This window comes from Dipodomys merriami, unplaced genomic scaffold (genome assembly GCF_024711535.1).
Source record: "Dipodomys merriami isolate MVZ:Mamm:240054 unplaced genomic scaffold, mDipMer1.0.p SCAF_11, whole genome shotgun sequence".
Taxonomy (NCBI): domain Eukaryota; kingdom Metazoa; phylum Chordata; class Mammalia; order Rodentia; family Heteromyidae; genus Dipodomys; species Dipodomys merriami.
This window is the reverse complement of record NW_027202382.1, coordinates 49,737,992-49,746,732: the sequence shown is the minus strand read 5'-3', so window position 1 is coordinate 49,746,732 and position 8,741 is coordinate 49,737,992.

Sequence of the window (8,741 nt, the reverse complement as noted above, 5' to 3'; positions counted from 1 at the left end):
GGCGCAGGTGGGAGCGGGTGCCAGCGGGTGCCGTGCGGGCACAGCATGGAGAGGTGAGAGGTCTGATGTGGCGCCCTCAGCAGTTTGGGCAGCCAGGAGGCTGGTCAGCCCTCAGAAGAGTGAGGGGACCGGCAGTGCGGGCCATCCTCCCGGGTTGCAGTTCCGGACATGAGGGAGGTGGAAGGCCTCCATGTGGTTGCTTGGGAAGAAGAGAGAGTTTATCAGGACAACCGAACTGCTGGCCTGCGCCGGACGTAGCTGTAGGTGTAGGGGGCAGAGGGGTCTAGGGGGGTCCCCAGGGTCCTCCTGGGGGGGAGGGGAGGGGGGCCCCCAGGTCCCCAGGGTCCTCCTGGGAGGGAGGGGAGGGGGGCCCCCAGGTCCCCAGGGTCCTCCTGGGAGGGAGGGGAGGGGGGCCCCCAGGTCCTCAGGGTCCTCCTGGGGGGGAGGGGAGGGGGGCCCCCAGGTCCCCAGGGTCCTCCTGGGAGGGAGGGGAGGGGGGCCCCCAGGTCCTCAGGGTCCTCCTGGGGGAGGAGGGGAGGGGAGGGGGGCCCCCAGGTCCTCAGGGTCCTCCTGGGGGAGGAGGGGAGGGGAGGGGGGCCCCCAGGTCCTCAGGGTCCTCCTGGAGGGGAGGGGAGGGGGGCCCCCAGGTCCTCAGGGTCCTCCTGGAGGGGAGGGGAGGGGGGCCCCCAGGTCCTCAGGGTCCTCCTGGGGGAAGAGGGATGGGGAGGGGGGCCCCCAGGTCCTCAGGGTCCTCCTGGGGGAGGAGGGGAGGGGAGGGGGGCCCCCAGGTCCTCAGGGTCCTCCTGGAGGGGAGGGGAGGGGGGCCCCCAGGTCCTCAGGGTCCTCCTGGAGGGGAGGGGAGGGGGGCCCCCAGGTCCTCAGGGTCCTCCTGGGGGAAGAGGGATGGGGAGGGGGGCCCCCAGGTCCTCAGGGTCCTCCTGGGGGAGGAGGGGAGGGGAGGGGGGCCCCCAGGTCCTCAGGGTCCTCCTGGGGGAGGAGGGGAGGGGAGGGGGGCCCCCAGGTCCTCAGGGTCCTCCGGGGGAGGAGGGGAGGGGGGTCCCCAGGTCCTCAGGGTCCTCCGGGGGGAGGGGAGGGGGGCCCCCAGGTCCTCAGGGTCCTCCTGGGGGGGAGGGGAGGGAGGCCCCCAGGTCCTCAGGGTCCTCCTGGGGGGGAGGGGAGGGAGGCCCCCAGGTCCTCAGGGTCCTCCTGGGGGGGAGGGGAGGGAGGCCCCCAGGTCCTCAGGGTCCTCGGGGGAGGAGGGGAGGGGGGCCCCCAGGTCCTCAGGGTCCTCCTGGGGGGGAGGGGAGGGAGGCCCCCAGGTCCTCAGGGTCCTCGGGGGAGGAGGGGAGGGGGGCCCCCAGGTCCTCAGGGTCCTCCTGGGTGGGAGGGGAGGGAGGCCCCCAGGTCCTCAGGGTCCTCCGGGGGAGGAGGGGAGAGGGGCCCCCAGGTCCTCAGGGTCCTCCGGGGGGAGGGGAGGGGGGGCCCCCAGGTCCTCAGGGTCCTCCTGGGGGGAGGGGGGCCCCAGGTCCTCAGGGTCCTCCTGGGGAGGAGGGGAGGGGGGCCCCCGAGGTCCTCAGGGTCCTCCTGGGGAGGAGGGGAGGGGAGGGGGGCCCCCAGGTCCTCAGGGTCCTCCGGGGGAGGAGGGAAGGGGGGCCCCCAGGTCCTCAGGGTCCTCCTGGGGAGGAGGGGAGGGGAGGGGGGCCCCGAGGTCCTCAGGGTCCTCCTGGGGGAGGAGGGGAGGGGGGCCCCCAGGTCCTTGGGATTCCCCCAGGGGTCACCCAAGCCTCTTATCCCAGCTGTCTTGTCTGGAACCCTGTTAAAGCACAGGATCTGGAGCGTCTGGAGAGGGGTGAGGACACTGGGACACACTGGGGTGGCTCCTGGGGGTCAGACAGCCCCCTTGGACTCCCAGGAAAGCCCTCCAGGAATGCACAGACAAGGGCCCGAGGGGCTGTGCCTGGGGCAGGCTGGGGCAGGGTGCGAGCTGTGGCGCTGGGTGGTTGTGGGCAGGGCCGCGGTACAGGGAGAACAGCCCGCCGCCCAGGCGGGCAGGCCAGGTGCTGGGCTCGCAGTGCCGCATTTGGTCATGCGCTGGCCCTGAGCCTGGAGGAGGCACCACCGGGTTCAGCCAGCAGAGGGGCCCAGAGACCAGCTGCCAGCGTCCTGGCATCCTTGCGGGAAGGCCGGGAGCAGGCAGCCTGCTGAGCCCCAGCGGCTCCGGGCCCTGCAGCGACCCCCAGTCCTGCTGACCACAGCTGCTGGCCCAGGGCAGCCTTGGCTCTGGACTTCTCTGGAAGCCGAGCCCACCTGGGCAGGTCTTGTACCTGCTGGCTGGCAGGGGAGGGTCCCAGCCCTTGGAGGTGAGAGGCGGGAGCCCCAGGCTGGCTCTTGTTTTCCATCAAACACCCCAGCGCGGCCTTGCTGGGACGTGCCACATGGCCTCCTCCACCTGCCCCTCTGCTGTGTCCGCCAGGCACCTGGGTCCTGCAGCGCCTTCACTGCTGTTTACTCCTGTCTAAGCTTTGGTTAGTTGTTTTGTTTTAGACAGGGACTCACGGTGTTGCCAGGCTGGTCTCTTACCTGCTGGGCTCCAGCGGGCCCTGTCAGCCCTGGGTGCTGGGGCTGCTGACTTGGTTTTACTTCACAACAACAAAAATAACAAATGCGGAGTTAGGGATTTAACTCAGTGGCCCTGAGTTTGGTCATCAGCTCTGCAAATAAACAAAAATAAAAATGTTATTGTAGCATTGCATCTAACAAACACATGCCAATACAATTGAGATGTGTGATTAGCAAGGTACTTGAAAATTGCATTGTGTACATATAAAAATATCGCATCTAAATAACTTGTAATATCCAAGAAGATAGATTCTTCTTTTTTTTTTTTTTGGTCAGTCATGGGACTTGAACTCTGAGCCCAGGCACTGTCCCTGCACTCTTCAGCTCAAGGTGAGCACTCTGCCACTTGAGCCTCAGCGCCACTTCTGGTTTTCTGGTGGTTTATTGGAGATAAGAGTTTCACAGACTTTCCTGCCTGGGCTGGCTTTGAACCATGATCCTCAGAACTGAGTAACTAGGATTATAGGCGTGAGCACTGGTGCCCAGCAAGATTGCCTTATTCTTTTTTTTTTTTTTTTTTTTTTTTTTTGGTCTGGTCGAGGGGCCTGAACTCTGGGCCTGGGCGCTGTCCCTCAGCTCTTCAGCTCAAGGCTAGCGCTCTACCACTTGAGCCACAGCGCCACTTCTGGCTTTTTTTTTTCCTGCATATGTGGTACTGAGGAATCAAACCCAGGGCCTCATGCATGCAAGGCAAGCGCTCTACCACTGAGGTACCTTCCCAGCCCAAGATTGCCTTATTCTTAAAACCACAGGATTGCCTGGTGTCCCGGTGCAGGCAGGGGTGGGGCAGTCTCAGAGCTGTGGTCCCCACTGAGGGCTTAGGGCTTGGAGGGGTTGGTCTTGGGAGGCGGCTGCATGCCTGGACACCTGCACATACCAGCCAGCAGGGGAGACCAGGGCCTGCCATGCTGTCAGCTGAAGGTGATCTTTGCCAGGAACTCATGCTGCCTCCACATGACACAGAAAACTGTGATCTTGGGGAGAGACTGGGAGAACCAACAATAAAGAGAGGCTGCAAGTTTTACTGCTTTCAAATGTAAGCGTTATGTCTGAGGCAATGCCTTTTCTGCTAAGAATCTTCCATTTCTTGAATCACAAGACAATAGTTGATGGTCAGAGGCTTGGAGAGCTCATGGATGCTGAGAGTGGTGTGGCCACCGCGTGCTGGGGACTCGAGCCCCCTCCCTACGCCCAGCAGCGCCTGGGCTCCAAGGCCCTGGGCAGCTTGCCCAGCAAATTCGTTGTCCAACTACAGCCCTGGTGTAGAGGGAGTTGGATTTGAATCCAAAAGCTGCCCGCCTGTCGTTGGAGCCTGGGTCCTAGGGAGCTGCGTCCTCGGCACCTGCACGCTCCCGGAGGGGGCACCAGCCGGCTTCTGTCTGCCACTCTGGGCTGGGGTCCTGTGTCTTGCTCTTGGTCTGGGTTTTTCTATTCTGTCTCAGAATGACAGATGTATTTCCTCACTTGGCATCAGGGAAATTGGTCTGTAAACCAAAAACCCAAGAAGTAACTTGGTCGGTTGTGGCTCACAGGTACTGAGTGGGAAGTCCCAGAAATGGGCCCCCTGCAGATGCAAAGTAGCGCGCCACTCTGCCCAGCTCTGCGGTCTCGCCGTCCCTGCGCCGTCCCTCTGGGTTGAGATCATCTCTGCGTCTCGGCGTCCACACTGCACGCCACGTGGCTGCAGGCCAGTGGCACCTCGGGGTTGCTCTCCGTAGTAATGGTCTCGGAGAGGAAGGGCGGTGATGCCGGGCTTCTGACATGGCGGGGAGAATCACGCCTCCTTCAAGAGGAAGTGGTCCTGACTTGGTAAGGAAAGTGAAAACCGTGTGCTGAGGTTGCTGAGAGCTGTGGGAGGAATGTGCTTTCCACGACCTGAAGCCGGGGAAAGGCACCCACGCCAGTTCTGCCCTGGCAAGTCGCCCTGTGAAGGTGACAGCCACCACGCCGAGTTAGGATGGAGAAGCCAGCCCGACTCATGGCTCCCCCCTGTAATCCCGGCCGTTCAGAGGTGGAGATCAGGAGATTACTGTTCAGGGCCAACCCAGACAAGAAGTGTGAGGCCCTTCCTCTGCGTATAAGCTGGGTGTGTTACCCAACTACTCTGGATACATAGAAGGAGTTTGTGATTCAGGACAGCAGAGCACAAATCAGAGATTCTGGGCTGGGAAGGTGGCTCCGTGGTACAGTGCTCGCCTCGCACGCATGAGGCCCCGGGTTCGATTCCTCCACACCACATAAGCAGAAAAAAAGGAAGTGGCACCGTGGTTCTGGTGGCAGAGTGCTGGCCTTGGGCTGCAGCGCCGAGGGGCAGCTCCCGGACCCGAGGTCAGGCCCACGACCGACAAGAACAAGAATGAAAGCAAAATGGACCGAGGGCCTGGCCCAAGGGTAGAGCACACACAGGGCCTGGGCTTGAACCTGAGAACCCCCGGGCGTCCTCGGCAATTTCTGCGCGGTGGGGGCTCGGGGCTCCGGCAGCCGGGACGGGGTCTCTAAACCAGTGCCCGGTGTCGTTCCTGCACGGTGGGGGCTCGGGGCTCCGGCAGCCGGGACGGGGGTCTCTAAACCAGTGCCCAGAACTGGTTCCCGCCATCGGGCTGCTCTCAAACAGGAGAAGAGACCCAGGGCCTGGGGGAGGCTGGGAGACCAGGCATTGCTCAACCTGGCTGCTAGGCTGTAGTCCCTGAGCCCCCATGGTGAGGGCAGTGCCGGTGTCCACCTTGGGCCTGACCTGCCCACCTGCCCCCTCTACTCCAAGGCCATTTTTGGAGGGACCTGTGCCCCTGTACAGGACATAAACCAAGTCCATCTGGAGACAACCTCTTGGCCAAGAGCTTCCCACCAGCCAGGCATGGCGGCTTGCTTTCCTGTATGCCCAGCCCAGGGCCCGAGTCAGTCCCTTCTGTCCCCTGAGGCAGCGGTGGTGTCCCCAGGGTGTCCCTGAGCAGCCCGGCTTCCGGAACACGGGGGAGCCGCCACCGGCCCGGTGCTGCCTGCACAGCCCCTTTGCTTCTTGGACCTGCTGGTGGATACCTGCGGGCGTTGCTGGCGGCCGACGGCTGGGCCTTGCTTGATGCCGAGCTATTTCTTGGGCTCTTTGCTCCACAGGTGGCATCAGCCCTCGGTGTGCAGGCGAGCAGATGGGCAGCGACTGGCCAGTGGTGTGTCGCTGCCCTGTGCGGCAGGGAGAGTGGAGATGCCTGTGGCAGAGCACTGCGGGGTCTGGCTGCCGGCCTCCCAGCAGCCTGACCGTCCCCTTCCCGGATGAGACACCAGGCGGGTGGACGAGGCTGCCTCTGGGCGTCAGACTCGCTGTTCTGCTGCCCGCTAAGGTGTGAAGAGGACTGGGTTCCTTCAGCACAGCAGATCTGGACGGAATCTGAGACTAGAGACAGGTTGGACTACAGAGAGGGCCCAGGGGACCCTGTATCCCTGCCCAGAGAGGCTGGAGCACAACTCCAGGACGCAGCTCAATGAGAGGGCCCAAGGCTTCCGTGCTGATGGTGTTCAGTGCGCCTCCCCCGGGCCTCCAGAGCGCGCCTCCCCCGGGCCTCCGGAGCGCGCCTCCCCCGGGCCTCCGGAGCGTGCGCCTCCCCCGGGCCTCCGGAGCGCGCCTCCCCCGGGCCTCCAGAGCGCGCCTCCCCCGGGCCTCCCCCGGGCCTCCCCCGGGCCTCCCCCAGGCCTCCAGAGCGCGCCTCCCCCGGGCCTCCCCCGGGCCTCCAGAGCGCGCCTCCCCCGGGCCTCCCCCGGGCCTCCAGAGCGCGCCTCCCCTGGGCCTCCCCCAGGCCTCCGGAGCGCGCCTCCCCCGGGCCTCCGGAGCGTGCGCCTCCCCCGGGCCTCCGGAGCGTGCGCCTCCCCCGGGCCTCCGGAGCGCGCCTCCCCCGGGCCTCCGGAGCGTGCGCCTCCCCCGGGCCTCCGGAGCGTGCGCCTCCCCCGGGCCTCCGGAGCGCGCCTCCCCCGGGCCTCCCCCGGGCCTCCCCCGGGCCTCCCCCAGGCCTCCGGAGCGTGCACCTTCCCCGGGCCTCCGGAGCGCGCCTCCCCCAGGCCTCCGGAGCGTGCGCCTCCCCCGGGCCTCCCCCGGGCCTCCGGAGCGTGCGCCTCCCCCGGGCCTCCGGAGCGTGCCTCCCCCGGGTCTCGGGTCTCTGCTGCTTCCCATTGCTGTCCCCGGGGTGGTAGGCTGCAAGGCGGAATGCAGCGGAGACCAGGAGGCAGCCCTGGCTGCAGTGCCGGGTCAGGTCTGAGAGGGGGCCTGGGCTCGGCCAGTCCTCCCTGGGGCAGAGCGGCCTGCGGACCAGCCATGGCAGCCCAGACCCAGAGAGCTGTGTAGCAGGGGCTGGCACCAGCTCCAGGTGGCTTCTTGGGGACCGCGTGCTACAGGACTGAGGACGGGAGACCTCAGGCAGCTGCCCCAGCCCCCCCCCAGGTGCAAGACCCCCTTGCTATTGACTTCCTCCCTGTGATGAGGCTGGAGGGCTTCCTGCATGTGTGCCTGGCTGCTGGGAGCTTTGCGGGTGAAGCTGCGTCTGTTTTTCTGCTCCAGGTCCCCTGCAGCCCCCATCTCCCGCTGGCCATCTCAGAATGTGGCCTGCAGCCCTGTGTCACAAGGCTGGGGACCCAGGGGCTCAGCAGGGCCGGGGCCACCCCAGGTGTCCAGGTGACCCTTGGGCAGGGCAGCTGCCACCGGCCCTGTGCTGGGCGCGTCTCAGACGGGACGTGGACGGTCTGAGGAACCTGTGAGCTGTCTGCTCAGCATCTCTGCCTCCTTGGGGCAGCATCGGACCCTACCACACACACTCAGGGAGAGCGGGCCACGGGGTCAGGGGTCAGGCTCCGGCCAGAAGACATCTGTCTTTCCGCTCTAGACCTGCTGTCTGGCCTGCCGGCAGGCCCAGGATGTCCATGAAGTTAGTTGTGAACTTGGTATGGCCTGCCCCAGGTCTGGAGGCTGTGGGAGGCTGTGGGGCAGGGGCATGAAGGAGTGTGGAGGAAAGGCCCAGACGCCAGCTCGGGAGAAGGTGGGCTGCACGGGGGCCTGGCCAGGCTGCTGGGGCAGGAGACCCTGGCCCCTTAGCCTGGGGCTCCCACGTGGCGTCCTCAGCCTGGGGATCTGGGGTGCAGCCCCACTGAGCATGTGTACCCCCGGGGTCCTGCGTGCTGTCCCGGGAGCTGGGGTGCACCCCACTGGGGATGAGTACCCCAGGGGTCCCGCTTGCTGTCCCGGGAGCTAGGGTGCAGCACCACTGAGCATGTGTACCCCAGGGGTCCCGCGTGCTGTCCCGCACTGGGGTGCACCCCACTGAGGTGCTCCCACAGCCTCTCCCAGGTGCCCCTTGCTCCACAGTCAGGCTGTACAGAATCTCACAGGCTTGCTTATCTTTTTCTATTAGATAAACGCCTCTCAACATCCTGTTTTTATTATGTCATGGCGAACAGGAAGCTGTGATTGTTTGCAATGTGCGTCAGCATGGCTCAGGCACTGGCCGAGCCCTGCAGCCCTGTGCACAGCCCTGCCCCTGCTCACACCTGCTGCACACCCCACCACGCCCCCTGCTCACACCTGCTGCACACCCCACCACGCCCCCTGCAGCCCTGTGCACAGCCCTGCCTCTGCTCACACCTGCTGCACACCCCACCACACCCCCTGCAGCCCTGTGCACAGCCCTGCCCCTGCTCACACCTGCTGCACACCCCACCACACCCCCTGCTCACACCTGCTGCACACCCCACCACGCCCCCTGCAGCCCTGTGCACAGCCCTGCCCCTGCTCACACCTGCTGCACACCCCACCACACCCCCTGCTCACACCTGCTGCACACCCCACCACACCCCCTGCTCACACCTGCTGCACACCCCACCACGCCCCCTGCAGCCCTGTGCACAGCCCTGCCCCTGCTCACACCTGCTGCACACCCCACCACGCCCCCTGCAGGCCTGTGCACAGCCCACCACGCCCCCTGCTCACACCTGCTGCACACCCCACCATGCTCAAGATTAGCTTTCTACCACTTGAGCAACAGTACCACTTCTAATATTCTGGTGGTTAGTTGGAGATAGGAGTCTCACAGGCTTTCCTGCCTGGGCTGGCTTTGAACTGTGATCCTCAGATCTCAGCCTCCTGA